Consider the following 23,538-nt stretch of genomic DNA (forward strand, 5'->3'; position numbering starts at 1 on the left):
CATGAAAACCCATATCAAATCATAACCTAACCCATAAATAAGTACACAATAACACTGAACTGATGTTCACATGATGATTCCCTATGTGTTCATCATCACAGTCAGCATTATTTCATCAGTGTCTGGTTTTATAGGGATAGTTCACCCAGAAATGTAAATGCTTTCATTGTTTACTCATCCTCATGTCTTTCAAAACACATATGATTTTCTTTTGCAGAACACAAATGAAGATATTCTGAAGAATGTTTCTAGAGCCCAAATCAAATATTATGTCAATAACATCAAACCTCACTAGCTCATGCATATCACTAATACAGAGACACAAACACACAACAGCTCAACTACACTTCAGTTTCTCTGAAGTCATGTGATTCTTGTTTCCTGGTTCTGTGTTTGAGTGGCGTGTGTCTGTAAAGCAGGTCCTGAAGAACCTCATTCCTGGTCCTGAAGAGCTTAATTCCTGCTAAGTTTTTAGTTTCCTTGTGTGTTCCCACACACATTGTTTAAATAGTCTCAGACACAAACTCAAAAAATATAAGTTAGAGAGAAGCAAGAAAACACATTTAAAATGTCAGTACTTCGGTACCCTAAATACTTCAGACTGAAAACTGTGTCCAGAATTACAATTCCTTAAAGTCAACATGAAATGCAAATTGCCAGATCTTTTTATTGAATATTGCAGTATGTATTATATATTATTTATCCATGCACATAGAGCTAGGTGATAAAACAATAATAATTATAGCATAAAAAATGAATTTGATAAAATTATAGTACAAGTGTGATAAATGCTTATACATAAAAAGCCCAATGAAGTGGAATTGTAGTAAAACTAAAACAACACATTTATTAAATACACTGAAGGAACTCAGTGTATCATCACTATGGACCTTCATCCACATGCTTCTGTTTTTTGGAGGGGAGATGCTCCTTAAAGATTCACAGCCATCAAAAAAGCTCAGCTTCCTGTGCCCGTCTTTTCCTCACACCTTCCAGCAGTAATATACTACAAATTCATGCTGTTGCTTGATTAAGAGCAACACCTTACATGAAAATAGCGCGCATAAAGCCTCGTACACACTGGGACAATTATCTCTTGTGCTTATCGTCAGCGTTTTTTTAATGCATCTTTGTGTTCATACCGGGTGTGCCTCATACGTCCTGAAAGGTGAAGCTGTGGGCTCTTCTGGTAGCTAGATGCAGTACAGGTCATAAGCCCCGCCCTCTCCATGCAAAAGAATGGGGCTTGAGTCAAAATAAAATAATAAAATGCACTTCCAATAAAATTTTCTGAAAGATGGTTTTAGTCATTTAAAAATACCAAAATGTTATTTTCAAGGCTTTAGTTTTATACATGTGCAAATACGGCATATAAAACAACAGAATATGCGTATTCACACGTTACGTAGCTACCCGCAGCGCATGAATGGAGAAATCGCGCCGGCGCCTTGCGCACATACACAACATAGCCTATCAGTTCTCACATTTTTAACTTGACATCACAGCCTGTTTATTATCAAAATATAGTCAATCAAAGTCACACTGCTCAATGTATATACAGGCTGTACAATGTGTGGCATTCAGCGCTATACTATCGACTCACTTAAAAAGCACATGTGAAGGATGTATTGTTGGAACAGGAGCGAAGTACAAAGCCTATAATTTACATAATAAATAACAGTTTAGCATTCAAATCACAAATATTGAAACATTTGGATTTGTGCCGAATTGGAGAGGTAGGCGACATGTTCTTTTATTTTTCGTTATGGTTCTGTTCTGAACAGGCTACCATTTATAGGATTTGTTGTCTATAGCTATATGTTTGTTTTCTTTTTAAACCGTCTAACCGATAGTATTAATTGGTCCAACTTCTTGGTTAACAGTTAACTAGTCAATTATGAGCATCCCTAATTAAAACTTTCAAATGCGGATGCCGTGCTTTTTCTCTCACGATTCTCTTTCTCTATGAGAGTGTTCTTCTGGCTTTAGCATGTTGTCTCGCTTTTCATTTGAAAATAAAATGACCATGTTCAGTGGTGAAGCTTTGATTTTGATGCAGCTGTGATGTGAGGTAAGACAACCTGTAAGTTTGTTTTTAAGCCAGTTTTGATTTTGTTTTTTGTTTTTCCACACGCTGTTACGAGCAGCAGAGCAGCCCGCCTCAGCTTGTAAAAAAGTAGCTTTTTACTGTGGTAGTGCTAATAAATGTTTAAACTAACATTGTGATATGTTTATATTAGTGTTTTATATCTATGGCTTTTATTGAACAAGTGTTGATTTGAGAGTCTAAATCGATCAATCGTGCTCAACTCACTGTTGGCCGCTGCGGTCGTCACTTTAAGAAACAAACTTCAATTTAATAAACAAAGAAGTGCTCCAAACATTTTTCTAAATTAACTTAATAAAGAAACGAAACGGATTACAACTACTTTGCAATTAAAAACAAAACTGAACATTTGAATGGCTGCAACAAAGGCTGCGTTATGGAGAGGATTTATTAAAAAAAAAAAAAAAAAAAAAAAAAACGGGCTCCCCAAGTAAAAAAGTAGTATACTTTAGTGTATTTGAAATATGAATGAAGTACATGAATTATAAAACAAGTATACTTCTACTTGTTGTACTTTATTTAAAGAGTATTTGGTTTGTACTTTTTAAAAGTATACTTCGAAAAAGATGTAATTAAGTTCAACTTAATAGTCCAAACAGTAAGTATACTAATTTATCAGTAATCAAATTATTTTTTAAATGTACTTTTTGAAAGTGTACTTTGTTGTAAATGTATTTTAAATTGTATTGAAGTTTATTTTTTTTAAGTGTATTAAATTTGACATACTTAGAGTGGCAATTCAGTGTACTTATGGGAAGTATATTTTTTTGGAAATTAATTGTTAGTATACTTTTTTTAAAGTGTACTATGTTCTCACTTCATTAGAAGTGTGACTTCTGTACACTTTATACAGTACACTCTAAAATAAGTGTATTTTTAGTGGCATATCAGAGTGCTCTCATAAAATATGTTAAAATACAAAAATGTATAGTGGTAATTTAGTGTACTTTTAGTAAGTACGCTTATTTTTAATACAAAGTATAATTTATTAAAGTGTACACTGATTCAGTCAGTCTGTTGTTCGTTATCTGGCTCGGCTCGGTGTTCATCTTCAGTTCTCTCTTCACAGCAGTTCAGTCAGTGTACTGTTTGAGTACATGAATTACTCGGGGATATTGGTTTGTTTGAACTCAGAGGGAGTGTCAGCCACAGTAAAAAAGTTAACAGCTTAAGTCATTTGTGGATTAATGCGTATTGGAGACGCGAACCGTTTAAAACGATTCAGTTCGATTTGGTGAACTGGTTCAAAAAGATCCGGTTACATCGAATGATTCGTTCGCGAACCGGATATCACAAACTGCTTTGTTTTGAACTCTCTCTCACAACAGACACGGAAAAGAAGACAATGCTGAATAAAGTCGTAGTTTTTGCTATTTTTGGACCAAAATGTATTTTTGATGCTTCAAAAAATTCTAACTGACCCTCTGATGTCACATGGACTACTTTGATGATGTTTTTCTTACCTTTCTGGACACACAGAGAGCTATCGGACTAAATCTAAAATATCTTAAACTTGTTCTAAAGATAAACGGAGGTCTTACGGGTTTGGAACAACATGAGGGTAAGTTATTAATTACATAATTTTGCTATTTGGGTGAACTAACCCTTTAATTTGAAGAACATGCATGTTCACGTTATGTCTTGGAATACAGACCTGGATTTCCCAGATTACAAATTTGAAAATCCACTTAACTCTGCCATTTTTGCCGTCATTGACTACTGTTAATACTTCTTGTTTGAATTTCACTGATTAAGCAATATGGTAAAAGTGACAGTGGGTTGGTACGGATTAGGGCTGGGATAAACGATAATTTTTTTTACGATTAATTTAGCGATTATTTTTCGGTGCATCGATTAATCTAACGACTCTTTTTTGTTTTTGTTTTTTTCAGTCCGATTCTATTTCGGTTTGATTCGATTATCGATAATCTCCCCATTAATTGACTATTACCAATTTGTAAAAAGTCCAAAATAAAAGACTATACAAGTGCAAAGTAATGCATTCTTAGTCAGAGGTAGCGTTCGATAAAACCTTGAAGCCTTAAACACATAGGCCTAGCTTACTAATAAAAAAGTGCATCTTGTAATTCTTCTTTCAGATGAAAATAACAAATTGATGTCATTCAATAAAAAAAGGTCACCCAAAATACTTGTTTAGAGCAATTGAAAGAATACAGTAACCAATGTAAACTTGAGGGCTTTAAGCTGTGTGATTATCCCGGCAGTTTATTTTTTAGCACAACTCGCACTCCGCGGTAATTCAGCAAAAAAAAATATCTCAGAATGCTCCACGTGAAACTTTGTTCATCCCAGCCCTGGTACGGATATAACTACAAGGCCTCTGGCAAATTGGCGCAGGTACCAATACTGTGACCACAAGTGACATGTTGCGTTTATAGGCAACCCTCACAGGGAAAGGAAAAAAAGGCAAGCTGAAGGAGCAGCTTGAGCCAGAAAAAACCAACGCAATTTTAGGTACAGTAATGTCATAGTTATGAATCCAAATCCATTGTCATGATTGATTGACAAATCCATTATAATCAATGATTGTATTTCAATGTTATACATTGTCTATCCTGTTTTAATTCATCCCCATGTCTCTTTCCTGTTTTCACAGATGCAGTGAGGGAGCGATTCCCCAACACCGAGGTGGCAGAGATCCAGGCCCTTCTACGGAGGAAGTGCAACAATGAGAGCTACAAGGCCTCTAGTAACTCAAGTCAGAGCTACAGGTGCTGGTCATATAATTAGAATATCGTGAAAAAGTTCATTTTTTTATTGTAAATTATTTTTAAAAATGAAACTTTCATATATTCTAGATTCCCTACATGTAAAGTAAAACATTTCAATTTTTTTTTTTTTTTTTTTTTAATTTTGATGATTAGAGCGTACAGCTCATGAAAGTCCAAAATCCAGTATCTCAAAATATTAGAATATTTCCTAAGATCAATCAAAAAATGGATTTTCAAAACAGAAAAGTTCAAGTTCTTTAAAGTATGTTCATTTGTACACTCAATACTTGGTCGGCAGCACATATTTCAGCAAATGACTTGCTCCTAGCACAAATTACAGCATCAGTGAAGTGTGGCATGGAAGTGATCAGCCTGTGGCACTGCTGAGGCACTATTGAGCCTTCAGATCATCTGTATATTGTTGGATCGACTGTTTCTCATCTTTCTCTTAAAAATATCCCATAGATTCAGGTCAGGCATGTTGGCTGGCCAATAAAACACAGTAATATCATGGTCAGCAAACCACTTGGAAGTGGTTGTTGCACTGTTAGCAGGTGCTAAAGTCCTGCTGGAAAAGGAAATCAGCATCTCCATAAAGCTTATCAGCAGATGGAAGCATAAAGTGCTCCAAAATCTCCTGGAAGATGGCTGCATTGACTTTGCACTTGATAAAACACAATGGACCAACACCAGCAGACGTCACGGCCCCCCAAATCATTACTAACTTCAGAAAATTCCCACTAGACTTCAAGCAGCTTGGATTCTATGTCTCTCCAGTCTTCCTTCAGACTCTGGGACCATGATTTCAACATGAAATGCAAAATTTAATTTTATCTGAAAAGAGGACTTTCGACCACTGTTCACTGTCCAGTTCTTTTTCTCCTTAGCCCAGGTAAGATGCTTCTGACGTTGTTTCTGTTTCAGCAGTGGCTTGGTAGTCCTTTTCCTGAAGATGTCTGAGTGTGGTGACTCTTGATGCGCTGACTCCGGCTTCATTCGACTCATTGTGAAGCTCTCCCAAGTGTCTGAATCGGCTTTACTTGACAGTATTCTCAAGCTTGCGGTCATCCCTGTTGCTTGTGCACCTTTGCTTACCCAATTTCTTCCTTCTAGTCAACTTTGCATTTAATATGCTTTGATATTTCACTCTGTAAACAGCCACCACATTCAGTAATGACCATCTGTGACTTACACTCTCTGTGGAGGGTGTCAGTGATTGTCTCCTGGACCATTGCCAAGTCAGCAGTCTTCCCCATTAGTGTGGTTACAAAGAACAAGAGATACCCAGAATTTATACTGTAGGGATGGTCATTTAATGAAACTCAAATGTAAATATTCTAATATTTTGAGATACTGGATTTTGGACTTTCATGAGCTGTACGCTCTAATCAACAAATTAAAAAAAAAACTTTTGAAATGTTTTACTTTACATGTAGGGAATCTAGTATAAATGAAAGTTTCATTTTTTTAAATAATTTACAATGAAAAAATGAACTTTTTCACGATATTCTAATTATATGACCAGCACCTGTAGATATGCATGTGTAGTAAGTTGTTTGCCATTGTTCTGTTCCCGGCATTTCAGAGAAAGTCGACTGTTCAAAGTTCTTCCTTTTGCCAATATCTGCTTTTGTGTGTTACTTTTGTGTTAATAATAAAGATCCTTTTCTGAAATGCAATTTGTAATCTGTTGATTTAATGTACTTGAACTGAATTTTAATGTAATACACTTGTAGTGTAATACCAACATTCATGCTTAAGTATAACAAAATGGGGATAAAATTACAAATGAAATGTACTTTCAATTTGTTTCTACCTTACACTATAATAACATTGCACTGAAAGTATGTGTCTATGATGTTTAGGTTGTAATTGAACTTCACTTCAAAAACATTATTATTGTCATAGTGGGACACTTTAAAAGCACTAAATATAGTTAGGAAGTGCATTTGTAGATCACTTGAAATGTTACAGAGGCATACTAAATTAACTGTTTATAGTAATTATAAGTATGATAGCAGTATGCACAAAATGTACTTAAACACAACTATAATTTGCACTGCAATGCCTTTTTAAGTGTATTTCCATTAGAATGGAAATACAATGCAATTGTACTCTAAGTGTGCTTAATTGCTCATGAATCTTGATTTTCATTAGTGTATTTTAGTGCACTTGAAGTTTAAAAAAAGTTGTTCCATTTTAGTATACAATTTACACTAGAAGTGTAGTTAAATATATGTTAAGTTGAAGTTAATACATAATTGAATACACTTAACTATACTTGGATTTGACGAAAATAGTACAAAATGTAGAAAATATACTTAGTACACTTTATTAAAGTATATTTTTAATAGAATTCTTTTTCACCTGGGTCCAGTCGGGCTCGGGCCGAAAATTCTGACAAGCTGACGGACACAGGCCGGGCTAGGGCCAAGATTTGTGGCCCGTGCAGGGCTCTACGGTCTGCAGCAGTTTGATCAGCTCGCCGCTCTCAAGCAGCTCTTCGCTCAAGCATTGCCTGCAGGGCCAAGCGTGTTCATGCCGGTGTTTCCTTCTGCAACCGCAGTTGGAATCTGAAAGAGATAATTTCCTAAGAGCAAATTTCTGCAACATTGTTGCAATTGTCACGCCACAGCTTTGGCACGTGCAGAGCCCCTTTGCATGCTGATGACGGACACAGTGAGTGTGTGCGAGGTCTGGGGAAGTCCCACACAGGAACTGGCTACAACATATGTAGACAATTTCTACACCAGCCCATCACTTTTCAGAGACCTCTTTGGCTTTGGAAGATGTTAAAATCTGCATTTCTCAAGTATTGTATGGAGACAGGGAATGATTGGGACGATGGAGTTCCAATTAATTTTATTTGCTCTGCAGAAGGCACAAAAAGACTTGCTTGGGTTTAGTCCGTTGGAACTGGTGTTCGGGCATAATGTTTGTGGACCTTTATAAATGCTTTCCACACAGGGCTTTACCTGGCAAAATCCCATCACAAATACACACAGTGAATGGTTTTGTACCTGATTTCATGCATTGTGCTTCTTTGTGTGATTGGCTACATTATAGTTAGATCCGCAGTACATTAGTGTCCTCGATACCTTGGCAGACATATACAAATCCTTGACTCTAAGCTAATGGAGATGAAACCTTCAAGGGAGATAAGCTGGGAACCACGTTCATTCAGAGAAAGAAAGTCCTGGAAGGCCATAGAGTGGAAGTCTTCCCTCTTGTTTATTCCCTTTTTGTTCTTATGGGTTTACTCACTATACTACCAACACTGATGTATATTCTGCTTTTCTCTCCATATTGTAGCAGTCCAAAGTACCAAAACATTTGATTGAAAAAGGTGACCTGAGCTGTAAAAGTCGGTAAACAGCACATCTTATTAACGTACACCAACTGATATATTTAGCCAGTAGATCTCTTTGGGCTGCATCTACAAACCCATTCAAATTGCAAAATCATATCAGGTCAGCTGTATTGTTAAAAGAGATATCTTCTCTAATGGTGTAGTGAAACAGTTGCATGTGCAACATATACTGGCTTCAACTTCTGGGGAGACGTTTACAATTTCATCACTGCATTTTTCACAATAAGGTATTAATTGGTCAGAACTTCTTTGGAGAGTGCACTCGAAGGATGCAACCGTTGCTTGTCTATTTTCATTTCCAGCTCTAGTCAAAGCATTTATATTGTTCTGGGGCCTATTTGATATAACAAATTCTTTTTTCTCTGGGTTTACCAACCGTCTGTGGGTGTTTGGTGCTCTTATGCCTCCTCAAGCAGGGCTTCATGCTTTTATTCTCTGGTCTCTCACCACAGATTACACACTCAATTCTCACCTGGTCATTGTTTCAATGAAACCTAATTTGAGATAACTGTCCAAATAAATCCTTGTTTTCTTTATAGTGCATACATTAAACTCTACAATAAATGCAATGACCCTAACCCTCGCACCAGTGGCTTTAGAAAAATAGAGCATGGTGGGAAATATGCATTTAAAGCTGCTGTCCGTAACTTTTTGTTTAAAATTTACAAAAATTATATAATGAGAATGTACAACATGAATCCATTTTCCAAACTGTGTTTTTGTCTTACCCTGACTCATTATGTTACACTTATAATAAGTTAGACTATTTTAGACTGGTCTGGTAGAAACCACTGCGGAGTATCACAGTAACTGCGTAACTTGCCAAAGACATAAACAGAGAGAAGTAGCTCTGGCTACAATTTTCTATTGCAAGATGCATGCAGTTTTGTTTATTAACCGCTAGAGCGCCAAAAGTTACGGACTGCAGCTTTAGGTAAGTAAATATTGGATGGCTACGTCAAAATAATATGTATTTGCCACACTTCCTGCTTCCAGCTGGTGGCACTATGGCATAACTAAATTTTGGCATGTATGTCTTTAGGCCAGGACTCTTATCAAACATGAAGTTTGGGGCAGATCGGACATTGTATGTTTGATTTACAACATCCTGTTTCATGGCATTTCATGGTGTTGTTTTCATGGCATTAATTGGTGTTGTTTTACTTTTGATGTTATATATCATGTTATAAACAATTAACTTATATATTAAGCCAATATGACATCATTTTTTTTTTTCATTTATTTCTCATCTATACATTTATGCTGTTTTTTGGGGGGATGTACTTTTTTTTTTACCTATTTACTGCAAAATTCATAAACTACACCTTTAGCATGCATATGAAATATTACATTTTTATGGAGAAAAAAAAAACACTTTAATAAAGATCAAAATTAAATATAAGTTGTTTCAGGATATTAATCTAGGGTGTTAGAAGCAGAATTCTGCCATCTTTTGGTTAGAAAAAAGGGACAATTTCCATATCTGGCCAGCAGAGGCCCATAGAGATCCATTCATTTTTCTGGATGTGACTTACTGCTCTTTTCTGATGAATATTTTGTATATACTTAAAAATTTTAAAATGCATTTGTAACAATGTTCGTAGGTAAGGAGGAAAGAGGACAGGGTCGGCAGGTGACTACTGGCTGTTTTATTGACACCAAAATAATAAAGTCACAAAAACAGCGTGCAAACAGGCACAAAACAATCAACCTAATCGTCAGACTTTCACTCCATCCAACAGACATCCAGGAGTGGGGGGAACAGCCAGTAGTCCTTCTCTCTCCCAGGCTCCTGTTTCTCCTGGCGTTAAATACTCTCTCCACGCCAATTACTGAAACAAGAGACAGGTGTTTAATATTTGTGTCTAATCCACTCAGACACCGCGCGTCTCCTCCCTCTCTCTCCCGCTGCAGACTCCGCTGAACCACGCCCCCCCTGCCACAGCATTAAATCAGTATTTTTGTAAAAGTTTATTTTGTGCATGAAATTTTTTAGATTTTTGCATGAATTTTTAATTTTATTTGCCGTTTCTATAAAAATGCTCTCTATTGCAGGCACTCCTGTTTGTGTTTTTGTGTGTGTGTGTGTGTGTGTGTGTGTGTGTGTGTGTGCAAGTGATCATGTTCGCTCCACATTGCTTTTGTGCTCTAGTCCCAGGCCTTCATTTATGTGTGAAAATTAAAGAGATTAAAGAGTACAGCATAAGAAAATGTTTCATCTGTGATTTTTTTCACCCGCACAAATTAAAGGCAGTTATTAATTAGTTAAAATCACCACATTATGTTGGCGTGCACACACACATACACACACACTCACACCGCTGTACTCGGTAATAAAACTATTAAACCCAATCCATCCATTCGTAAAACACTTTCTAATACATTTATAACACTATAAACAATAATATTACTACATATTATTGACTTAATCAAACTCTTAGAACTTTTACAAGCCTATATTGAGAGAGCACTTCTAACTGCTTACCTCTCCTCAGCAGTGTTGCCAGATCTCGCGAGACAAATAAGCAACCAGGCCTGTGAAAACAAGCCCAAAACAAGCAACTTTTTCTACGGAGCCCCCCTAGGTTCCGGTAAGAGAAAAATAAATAAACTGTGTGCACGGTTTTACAATCCGTGGGGGACGGATTTTAAACTGTGGGTACAGATTGTCAATTTACATCCATGTAGACAGATTGGTAAACTGTGCGCAGTTTTACAAAACCGCACACACGGTACAGTTTATTTATTTTTCTCCCCCCTGAGCTTCAGGACAATGACCACAAGCGGGAGTTAAACCACCTTTTAACATTATTTAACATTAGAAACATTATAAAACTTATTCCCGTATTTCGCCCACTTTGTCCCAGGCATTGTTCCTTCAAAAAACTCTTCTACAGTTCAGTCAGTCACCATCAGTCACAACTCGCGCGCCTTCATTTAAAGTTTACATCACTCACTGACGACGTTTTCCTAACCAGAAAAAAAAAAAAAAACCAGATTGCCCTGCAATTGACCCTTCGCCAGGAGTTTGATTGACAAGCGATCTAACCAATCAGAACGCTGCATCCGCCATTTTGTCCGACAAAGCAGCCAGTAGTAAAAAGATTAACCTCGGTGTAGTTAAACTTGAAAAATTGTGTATATTGACGTCTTTCCACGTTTGAAACAACATTCAGTTCTCATGTTCACTCATGTTTATTTGATGCTATAAATGGACTAGTAGGAAAAGATGATCGGTTTACGAGCCTCTTGAGCTGAGGCGCTAGCAATCCATCACGACCATGGTCACGACACATTAAAGAGCCACAAAACGGTTTTTATTGTTTGAATTTCTTTAATAACTACACAGTTTGAAAGCTGGGACTTTGTTTAATATCATAAGTAACCTGCTCTGTCTTGTCTGTCGACGTGTTGTCAGTGTCCTCTTTGCTCCACGATGTATTTTTCACTGCGTTTGGTGTGACAGCGCCACGGCTTGTCGGACAAAGCAACAGTAACTAAGGGGGGGCGGGTCTTTGCGAAGGGCCAATTAGAAGCAGGATGTGGGTGGGGAAAAACTCTCCTGGGAAAGGGGAGGACAGAGAGAACAGGCTAGACATACTCCTACATTTAAATAACATATAGAAAATATCTGCTTGACAACTTATTATGGAGATGGGATCAAGCCCAAATAAGCAACTACACTTTAGAAACAAGCCCAAAAAAACGCGACCCGCGACTACCAATATTTGTAAGCGACTTTACAGAAAAACAAGCCCAAAGTTGCTTATAATAAGCGGACTTGGCAACACTGCTCCTCAGCGCGAGCTGACCAGAAGTGACGTCACCACGCAATAGAAGTAATTTTTTCCAAAAATGGCAAAAATAAGATACAAAACAAAATGCTAAGGTTTTCATGGACAAACACTAAGTAAATAAATAAAAAAAGGATAATTAGTGAAATACATTAATATTAATATTATGAGTATGTACTTATATTACCATCCGTCACATATGCGTTTCCCAAAAAACCCTAAGTACATCATAGGGAACATTGATTTGTGGCAAATGTTCTACGATCAACTTAGGCTTATGATGATTTTAAGAAACGCAGCACAGGATGTTTGGTGTCAGTATTTGGTCATTAATGTGTGTGCACTAACTGGGATGGATTAAATGCATTTTTTGCATATTGCTTTGTTGATCTATGATTGATATTTTTGGGGGACATGAATTTGACAGGAATGTACTGTTGTTGATTAACTTTATATTTGTAACTGTTGTTTGTTTTTCTAGTTTTCCTTAGCAAAGCATCTTTCAGTCTAATTAAACTTGAAATCGTAAATGGATTTAATGTGATTTAAGTGTACTGTAGTTTAGTTGCAATATATATCATTGGTGTTTATTTAAATAGTCATGTTTCTGAAGTGTCCATTCATGTTTTGTTCATGCCATACATTGATATGTATAATAGTTGTTTGTATTTGCCGTATGCATGCCTGGATACTGGAGTGCCTCGGCAGGAGGTATATTCACAGAGTCTGTGAGTTAATAAAAAGACGATGGAGCTGCTCATCCATCAAGTTCGGCTAAAGTGTTGTGCAGAGCAGAAAGTCGTTCTATTGAAAAACAGCTCCAGGCTACAAAGAGCCAACTGGACAATGCTCTTCAGCAGCTAGAGATTGTCCAGGCATCATTCAGCTGTGTATTTGATGGTTTTTACAATATACAATAAAACAATATTTTCACAGGTCACGAAGGTAGTTCCCAAAATGAAACCTAAATCCAAAAAGACACCACCAATCAGTGACAAGTAAGTTGCAGAAGATGCAAATAATGACCATACTTAATATTTGAAATGCAGAATATTTTGACTGAGCATCTAATAACAGCATATTTACAGGTCTCTAGACTTTGGAAATGCCAAGTATGCAGGTTGTGGCATATTTAAAGGATGCACACTACTAATTTAGTATCATCTTAAGGCATGCAGACTTCCCGTCTCTATGACTCCATGAGTGGTTAAGCGGTGAAGTGCAAAATTGTACAATACTTTTAAGCTCAGAACTACAGATATAGCCACTTCTCTGAAATCTTTTTCTCTAGGACTTCATTTGGTATTCCACATGGGTCAATCTTGTTGGGGATAAACAGTTTAGGACCCTTGAAACCAGATACTGTATGTTGAATAAAGACCCGGAGTCAAAGTAAAAAAATAAATAAATAAATTGAAGAAAATTTTTGTGACGAGCAGGGCGGGCGAGAGCCGTGAGGGAACGGCGCGAGGCCGGTGACGCAAGTGATAATGAGTATCACCTGCGAGGCGCGCCGGCCTTGAGTCTCTCACGGAGGAGCTCCGGAGGCATAAAAGGAGGAGCGACATCAGTGAAGGACAAGAGAGGACCAGGCCTGGACTTTATTTTATGTTTGTGTGGCCGGCAGACGTCCGCGAGGGTCTGCCGGCATTACTTTCGTTTTGTTTTTTGTTTATTTTGAATTAAACTTTTGTTGAACGTTCGCCGGTTCCCGCCTCCTTCTTCCCACATTTACGAACTACGTTACATTGGTGCCGAAACCCGGGAGGAAGGAGGGACATGCTGTCGAAGAGCCCTCGCTGCTGAGGGGGATCGCGGTGCTGCGGAGTTCGGGCAGCGCGGGAGTGTGAAGACCGCGAGAGGCTGCCCGAGGCGGTGGTACTGGAGCCTAGTGACAGGTGGGACGGAGAGCTCGAGGCCGTGCCCCTGGGACGAGGTGGGGTGGCTGCCGTCCAAGAGGGAGCGGAGGAGTCGCCGCTGTTCGCCGTGGGCCGGAGCCTGCTGCCGTCCGCCATAAAGGGGAGGAGCAGGGGACCCATAAAGGGGACTCGCTGCCGGCTGCCCTCAGTCGGAGGAGCCATCGCCGGCCGCCAGGAGGCGGTCGAGGATCGGGCCGTCCACCGTGCGTCCAGTGCCACCACATGGCACCGCGAGGAAGAGCCTCCCAGCTGGCTGAGGACCGAGCGGCAGTGTGTCTGGGAACCGGACCAAGAATTTTTTTTTTCTCTCTTTTTCCTCTCTCCCCTCTCTCGTTCTGTCGCTCCCCTTGCTTCAGTCTCCTTTCTCTCGTCTCGTCTGTCCTTACCCCCAGGTGCTGTGACCGCCGAGACAGGCCCCGGGGGGGGAGTAGAGCGCAGTCTCTGGAGTATCCCCCGGCCTGCAAGGGGCGATGGGGGTATGTGACGAGCAGGGCGGGCGGGCGTTTTATTATGTTTGTGTGGCCGGCAGACGTCCACAAGGGTCTGCCGGCATTACTTTCGTTTTGTTCTTTGTTTATTTTGAATTAAACTTTTGTTGAACGTTCGCCGGTTCCCGCCTCCTTCTTCCCACATTTACGAACTACGTTACAATTTTATTGAAGAATAGTTTGCAGTTTCATCAGCAGAAGCCAGCTTCAAGTCTCCCAAGGAGTTTGTAGGCCGCTCTGAGTACAATCACATTTTCTCAATAATTATACTCTAACAGAGTCAACTAACTACGTCATTACTTCAGGTTGGATGATTCTGATTGGCTAAGAAAAATAGACAAGATTAGATATTTTCCACACGTGGACAGATAGTAAGAAGCATATCTCCCTTCGTCACGGTGATGACGAGGAGGACCCTGGATTTAGGTACTGGATGTCCTTTTGGGGTCATGATGTGGCATCTGCTGGTCTCAAGCAGAATGCCAGTTGTCCAGTACAAAGGGACCTGCACAAAACACTTAGCACACATACACAGATACACATGATTCACAGCTTCTTCAAGGCTGAAGTTGATCTGAGCTCTGCTCCGAGCAGGAAACTTTCCCCAAAACATACTGATAACATGTTCTTTTCTCTCAGTGAGAGGTACAGAGGAAAATAGATCCTTTAACATACATTGTAGAAGTCATTCAAATAATTTAACAGAAAAATAAATGTTGATTAATAACTTTAAAAGATATATATATTGAAGCGGCAGTGGATTCCAGAATCCATCCCTTCAGTCCCCCCTTTAGGCCAAATGTGGAGACACACCACATCTGGTCTAACAATTTAGGCCGCTTTAAACATTTTTTTTTTTTTAAATTACGGACCTATGTTCCCCTACCAGGTTAAATTGTTATAAAATAGACAATAGGTTTTCCCTCGAAGGACTTAACTAGAACAGAATATTCTACAGAGCACATAGTGCATTATTGACCTTCAGTCCTTACACATGGTTGTCTTACATCAATCTTGGCTATTCGCTTTATGATCAAATTCCTTGACTAAAAAACAAATACATATTTATTCTCTGGAAGCCGGGCTAAATGAGCAAACACTGCTACTGCATTCCTGGCATGGGCCAGACCCTCAGTCACTCCTCAGATACTAAATACAGACATTGCCTGTAATCATAAACACCAGGATATATACACTGGTTTTTAGAAAAATATAATTTCCAATTCATTATATATTACAAGGTGATGGATCGTAAATCCACTCCTTTCACTATACACTTTATAGATAATTTTTAAGATTAAAAACAAAATTGTGGTCTAATTCAAAATAAACAACAAAAAATAAATAAATAAATAAATAAATAAGACCATCATAATCCATCTAAGTATTTTAAGTTTCTTAAATCATTGTTCATTTTATAGACATAGCATGTACCACCTTAATTGAAGAACATCTTTTAAATCTCTTTTTTTAAACACCTTTAAAAATAGAAATAAAAGAAAACAAATTTACATGACCATAACCATTTCAATTATCCTTTTCAATAAAACATAGAATTGTTACTTTTACTTAATAATCCTTTTGTTATCATTTCTTTTTACAACAGATCCATTATAGCCCACAAAAAAATAAAAAATAAATAAAAATAAACATAAACCTAAACTTTTGAATTTTAAAACATTTCATTACAAAAACTTTCATCAAAATGAAATAAGCATCAAAACATATAAATTAAATTATAGTAACAATTTGTTTGTCTTGACTGACATATCTCTTTATCATGACCTCACTGTTAATAATACTCAAGTAACACTTATAAATTATACAAATTTGTACTATAAGACATTATCAATTTCTTTAAAGCTGTTTTTGAAACAGTTTCACTTTTTTCATCACAATAATTTCAACTGCTTATAATTTTGTCACTCTATCCCATCAAATTGTTAGTCTGCAGATCTAAAAATATATTATCGTTACTGTCTCAGTCCCCCTTATCTCTATTGTTTTGCAGAAACCAAATTATTGTTTTTCTCAAATCTCAAATCTCTAGGTTGCACAGACAGCCTAATAGCTTCTTTCACCTTCAACCCTTATTACATAAATTGTATTTCTCTAGACATCTAATGTCATACATCCATTTAATGGATGAAAAGAAAAATAAATAAATAAATAAAACTTTTATCAATTATATTCACTCCTCCTTTGTTTGTTTGCCCACCGGCCTTCCATAAATTTGAGGGGTTTCTCTGGATAATTTACTAGTGACTTAGCCAATGTGTCACTTTGTCTCAGCCGTCAAATCTTATAACATTTACGTTTATTATTCTGATTAAACAAAGAAGACAGTGTTTAAATTTAGACCCTCAGTTGAATGTAGACAAGGGTTTTTAACCCATGGACGGCAATCTTCAGTTCCACAATTCCAATTTCTATAAATGTTCTTAAAAAAACTAATTCAGATAATAATTAAAATCAACATCATAAATGACAAAAGTCATAATTACCATTAGCAGACAGAGCTGGATATCCAATCCACTTAAAGCTCGTCCCATGTTCTGTATCGTCTTTTCATAAGATTCAATCCGAAATATCGGCTTGTCAAAATTTTCACTTAACCCATCTGTGATGATAAAACACTCATTCCAGAGGTTAATGACATACACACACTGAGGACAGATTATTTCCACATACAAAACATAAAGTCCAGTCACCATCACACACACTCACACAAGACACATGAATATGAACCGCTAATTGTCAATGTTTGCTTTTGGTTTTAAATCTAAAAACATATTTGAACTTAACATTTTTCCTGTAGGTTTTACTCTTATTAAGTCTCAAAGCATGTCTCATCACTATAATTTGTTTTTAGAAATGTCAGCTGGGTTGTTTTGGTTCTAATCTCATTGTTTTATTTAAGCTTTATCAGGCTGATAACAGACAGAGTTTCATCCTTTTCCTCACTCAAGCAGTCTCTCTCTCTTTCTGCGCAAATAATAACATAATTTAATATTAAGTTATTATATAGAACCCTTGGTCATTCACAAAGGTTAAAGTGTAAATGTTCAACTTTCAAATAAAGACAATTACCACCATCTAAAAAATGTTATGCTAATAGCCATTTTTGAGGTTATCTTTAGTTTAAATGCTGAATGCAATTATCTGTCTCCTGAATCTGCAAAATCAGTGTTCATCTTTAACCACCACCATGTCTACGAATTATCCTCTGCCATGTCCAATGACCTGCAGGAGTAAAAACTATAATACAGACACATTAGTTCAAAATCAACACAGCCTCATTGATTTAGTGATTCATAGTACTGTTGAATCTAAAACTTCTATACAGTTCTTGCCAATAGGGCAACCAACATTATGTTACTAAACTTTACTCTGGTCTCCCCAGAAATTACGGACAATCACCTCATGGTCTCAGTCGGCTCTTGAAAGCTCATTTCCATCAGCTTTATCAATAATCTTCTTCTCCTCAGGGTCTTGTCCCCTGGCATAGTTGCATCAAGTTGTGGGCTTGTCACAATGAAAAACAAGCCATCTTAGGAATGTGGTTTCTGGTGAGTAGTATAGAGGAGCATTTTTGGGTCAGACTGCTGTTCTTCTCACAGGTCATCCCCCCTTAATGATGCTGCTGGCCTAACAGACATCCTGCTCAACTCTCATACCCATCTCACATAAACACCTCCCATCAGGGTAGATGCCCAGTGGCGGCGGCAACCCCCTGCCTTAGGTTGTCCTCTGTCTGGCCAAAGAGGATCTTACCCGTCATTGAGAAATCACCTCGTGCACACTGGTACCCGCTCTTTCCCATCATGAAATCTTTGACAGTTTTCTTCAACAAAATCAGGTGTTTTCTGCAGCTTCGGGAAGTTGCATTCAAGAGCCACCAGAGCCATTGGACTGCCTGATAGTGTTAAAACATGGAGACAGGTTAATGACAGCAGTATTTAATCACTGAAATCATTTGACTGTGCATTCTCTCAGCAGCAACATATCAGTGCTGCGACTGTTCATAGTGAATTTAATTCTCACTGTCCATTCAGTGTAGTGTTTTGCCACATCTGTAACCGGAGCCATCAGCCCTGCACATGGTGGTGACAAAGATCAGACAAAAAAGTTACTGGTCATAGAAGAAATTCATCAAAATAGTCACTTCTATCATTCAAGGTCTGTATTACCATTTTAGAGACCTCTTTATACTCATTGAGTTTTCATTTGACAAATTTAACAACAAATTTAACTAATTTAACCTCTTTATGGCAATCATTTCTTTCAACATCTCTGTGTCCATGATTTTCACATGAGACATTGTGCTTCACTATAAATAGCTTGTTATCACTTATGACACAAGCTCAGATAGCAGCACTGCCCTACAAAGCAAAAAGGCAGTAACTGCATTTTTGGTCAAAAATTAGTTATTGTCATTTTCATGACATTCAAGGCATCCTTTGTTATGTGACAAATTAAATATGAGGATTGATATGTACAAAGAATAAGCTTATATAAAGTAACATAACAGCAACATGTCCAATAATCTACCTACAACTACTTAGCTGGATGACAGGATAACTTTTAAGTCATTTTTCTCAGTTCTGCACTCTGCGTAGTTACTGCCTTTTTGCTTTGTAGGGCAGAGCATTTAGCTGACTTTGAATGAGAGAGAGACTCTGAGGATTTCAGGGCTGGTACACAGCCTTTTTATAACTTTTAACATCAAACTTTACATACTGTCTTTTAACTCTGGACCAGCTTAAGACTTTGCCAGAATTGACATTCATTTTCAAATAATCATAACTTTTATATTTGTCTTTCACCCGTATCAGGGAATTTAGGCATTACCAACTTCAGATCAGTCTCTGTGTCACTGGCAGTCTCATTTTTGCCATTTAAATCCTCTGTCACTTTGACCATCATAAACCAAACATTTAGAAATTTAGGTCCTGTGATAGCGATGCGCTCATCACATAAAAACATACTTGAGACTGTTCAAATATTTTTCCATAAATTGAAACTTTCAGAACATCCAATCATCCCTATTTTTATTCTCTACTTATTTTATATATATATATGTATATATATATATATATATATATATATATATATATATATATATATTTGGTAACACATGTTTTGGATTCATTCACTGTAATTTTACATTAACCTGTTTTTGTCCATTTAATATAAAACTTATTATTATAGATTTCCCTTCAAAAGGAATTCCTTAAGACTACAATCTTTTGACCTTGTTGTTATCTCTTGTTTTTTCTCAATTTCAAAAGCTCATTCTCAGAGTGGAAGTCTCTTTTTTTGTTTCTTTCTTTCTTTTCTTTCTTTTGTTTACAATATTTTACAATATGGCCAAGTTTCCCACACTGTCTACACTTTTTAGGTGGGTTTTTACAATTACGGGCTAGATGGCCCTGCTCACCACAATTAAAACACTCCTTGTTATCTTTATCACATTAGGTAATCAAATTGAAACATCCCTCAGTTACTTCTGGGATTTTTTTTTTTTTTTTCATCAGGGGTTAATTGTAACCCATCCATTTTACAAATCCATAAACAAGTACATACAGCTAAAAATGTGATTTTTTCTGGTTCTGTCTTTGTTTGTAGCCAGTCTGGTTGTTGTTTAACTTTCCAATCAGAATCAAAACCCTGACTAATCATTTTCTTAATAATCTCTGTCTTTAATTAGAGCTTCAGAGCAGAGCTGCTTACAGCATTTTGCTCTCTTCTACCTCGTTATCTGTATCAGGACTGATCAAGTTACTGATCAAGTTACTCAATTTGTTAGCCATGTTTTAGTCAAAATTAATACTCACCTGAAAGAGATGGTGGCGGCAATCTTTAAACAACACAACTTTGGCTTCTGCTTGATGAAACTGCAAAGTATACTCCAAAAATCACAGTTACATACTGGTCCAAGCCAATTAGGGTCACAAAATTTTTATTTTCGTCGGGATCGTTCCTGATGCATCCTTGACCAGCCAACCCTATCCCTATCTCTATTTCATCATATTTAACTAAAAGCTTCATCTCTAACTTCCTGAATCACTAAATTCGGGGCGCCCCTGTCTGAATGGAAGAGTCAGAGAACTTTGGTTCACAGTGGTGTCAAAAGTATTCACATTCAATACTCAAGTAGAAGTATAGATACTAGGGTTTAAAAATACTTCTGTAGAAGTTGAAGTATCAACTCAAGCTTTTTACTCAAGTAAAAGTGTAAAAGTACTGGTTTCAAAACTACTTAAAGTATAAAAGTAAAAGTAATGTAAGGGAAAAAAATGCCATTAAGGACAAAAGCTTAGGCCGTGCCACAGGGGTCTATTGTGCACTCCACCTCCTCAAAATGTCATCAATAACCTTTATTGGAATGTAAATGTACATCCAAACTTAACTGCAGGAATCTGTGAGGGCAGCGGACAAGAAAAATGCAGGTAGTTTTGGTGTACCCAGGGCAGGCTTAGTAACAATCAGGGCTTGACATTAACACCCGCCAACCTGCCAAATGCGGGTAGTTTTCAGCTGTTTCAGTTCACACCGCACTCGTCTATTGGAGTTTGTTGGATAGGTGTGATAACCCTGTTGGTGTTGGTCGGACTCTATTTTTACCAGACTGAACATGTTTAATCGGCGTTTGTTTGGTCGTCTGAGCATCCAACAAACGGCAACAAACTCTCAGTGCGTTCCAAACGGCATATATCGCCCTCTGAAGAGCACTTCGGAGTGAAAACAATCATGGCCGCCAATATTGAAGGGTTGTTCCAAACCGAAGTGCTCAAAACTGGCCACTTTAAAGGGCCCTTCGGAATGAAGGATTTCGAAGGATACAACTGATGGACACTTCGGGCCCCCATGATCCTTTGCACAGGGAAGTTGTTTGACGTCACAGAATGGGTACAGGAGGCTCGGAGTTCGATTTTATCTATAAATGTATGTATAGTATTTTTCTATACTACTGTAATATTTCTACGAGTTAGATTTAGTACATTATTATGGTCAAAACGACATTGTGCTTCAAAAAAAATACTTTACAGCTCCCTTTATCAGTCCATTCAAATGTTTCAAATACATAGACACAATATACATTATGGTGCGATAAACCAAAAATAAATAAATAAACTAACATTAAATAAAGGGCGCAGCTTGCGCAATCTATCCTCCTTGATTGTCTTGTTAAGATGACGCAGAAGTGCGTTCCAAAAAAGGAGTAATTTGACCCCTACACCCTTCATCCCTTCGAAGCTCTCACTCCGGAGGGTAAACACTTTTATAGGGATTAGGGCATAGGGATGAGCCCTTCCGAATGGAACGCAGGGCCTGACGTAATCTGACCTGGCCACGAACCGTTGCCATGACGATGAGGCAAAGACAGCTGTTTGATCGCGCCCGCGCCTCACGCGCACACAACAAAGCACTGGAAACGTGACATCGCAGCTTGTTCGTTACATATATACATATATACATATATATATATATATATATATATATATATATATATATATATATATATGAAGAGTTCAGATGCAAAAGCCGCTAAACGCCATCTCTGTCAAAAATGAGATAATGACATTGAACGAATGCTTACGGCACGTAGTACACGTTCAACAAATCACGTGCTTCAAATCCTCTAAAACGCAGCGTCAGCCCATTAAGAAATATCGGTTTGTTGGCAAAAGCCTCTAGACGCCACTTCCCTTTGGCAGCAAAAGCCGCTATATTCCGAGAACCAATCAGAAGGCGCGAATCGAATCATATGATTCCGAGCGGTTTCAATATAGCGGCGCGCTGAGGAGATTTTTTTAGAGTCAGATTCAGATTGAGATTTTTAAAATAAAAGATGGAGTACGATGAAATGGATCAGCCTGTCCTACTAATATTGAAAGACAGAAGAAAACGTTATTTACCTCAAAACTCCGCCTGTCATAAGGCAAAATAGCCTACAGTGGAAATGGCTTGGTCGCAATTGTATCATGCACTCATAACAGTTCTTCGTGCAGTGCCGCTGCTTTGAAGGAATCGGATTTATTATACATCAAACAACAGCTTTATTTCGCCAAAGACAAAGTCAAACAAGATGCTATTCTTCTGTCTCATATGGAAGCTGTGCCATATAAACGGAGGAGGCAAAAAGTGGAGGCTGAATAGAAGAGACGTGTTAGATCCCTGTGTAAAGAGGTTTGTCTACTGTTTAGTTTTTAAGTGATAAGTGCTCTCATCTTTTTCAGGGTTTTTAGTTGCAAGAGAGAGATAGGGAGGCTACTATGTCAAAATGATTGATGACACCTGTCATAATAAATCATTTTTATTGTGTCCGGTATGAATATTCCTATGGGGGTTGGATTTGCAGAATGATTAATATTGAACTGTCAGGTTGTATTTATATAGTTGTTATTTGAACTCTCTCTAACCTGACTGATCTGTTGACCACATGTGTGAAAAATGAATAAATTATAATCAGGATGATCATAATATGACAAACAATAACCACCATTATTAGTGCAGAGCTAGACAGCCACTCTCTGTCTCACACCCACACACGCACACACACACACAGACACACACACACACACACACACACACAGACACAAGCAGCCACCCCAACCCCATGCACAAACAGTCTCAGATTTCACACCTCTGGTTGTAAGAGGAGAAACAGAGAGAGAGAGAGTAAAATCAATGATCTATAAATTGGTTTAAAATAAACTACTAGATCACAAATGAAATAAAACAATGTAAAAGTTTTTACCCTAAATAAGTGTATAAAACCTTCTTACATTTTTCTCATGGAGAAAAGAGACTTGCATGACCGCATGAGTTCTATTGAGTCAAGGAAATGTTTAAAATAATAATAATAAAAAACATGCTTAAAGTTTAATGCTCTTAAAGTGCAGCTCTTCTCACAACTTGGTGAAACTGGTTCAGAGAAGAGGAAATTTTTTCCAACAGGTGTGTATTTTAATAGATAAAAATATTTCAACCATAAACTTTTATATCTTATTTCTGTATTGGGTTCCAATCAGTGTTTGATTGTCTATGACACAAGTGATTATGCATAAATGTAACTCAAAGTATGAGATTATTCAATGGTACATGTTCAAAAAAAAAAAAAA

The 23,538-nt window shown here is 37.5% G+C and overlaps 1 protein-coding gene and 1 long non-coding RNA gene across 2 annotated transcripts in view; one reads left to right on the plus strand and one right to left on the minus strand.

Annotated features, from left to right (window-relative positions):
- Positions 1–23,538, minus strand: part of LOC125245804 (tripartite motif-containing protein 16-like) — an 82,442-nt gene that overhangs the window by 23,503 nt on the left and 35,401 nt on the right. The gene's annotated exons all lie outside the window — the stretch shown is intronic.
- LOC125245941 lies at positions 3,628–4,900 on the plus strand. The gene is made up of 3 exons (XR_007179634.1): positions 3,628–3,668; positions 4,507–4,582; positions 4,725–4,900. It is a non-coding gene; the product is annotated as an uncharacterized LOC125245941 (long non-coding RNA).

This window comes from Megalobrama amblycephala, linkage group LG14 (assembly GCF_018812025.1).
Source record: "Megalobrama amblycephala isolate DHTTF-2021 linkage group LG14, ASM1881202v1, whole genome shotgun sequence".
NCBI classification, from domain to species: domain Eukaryota; kingdom Metazoa; phylum Chordata; class Actinopteri; order Cypriniformes; family Xenocyprididae; genus Megalobrama; species Megalobrama amblycephala.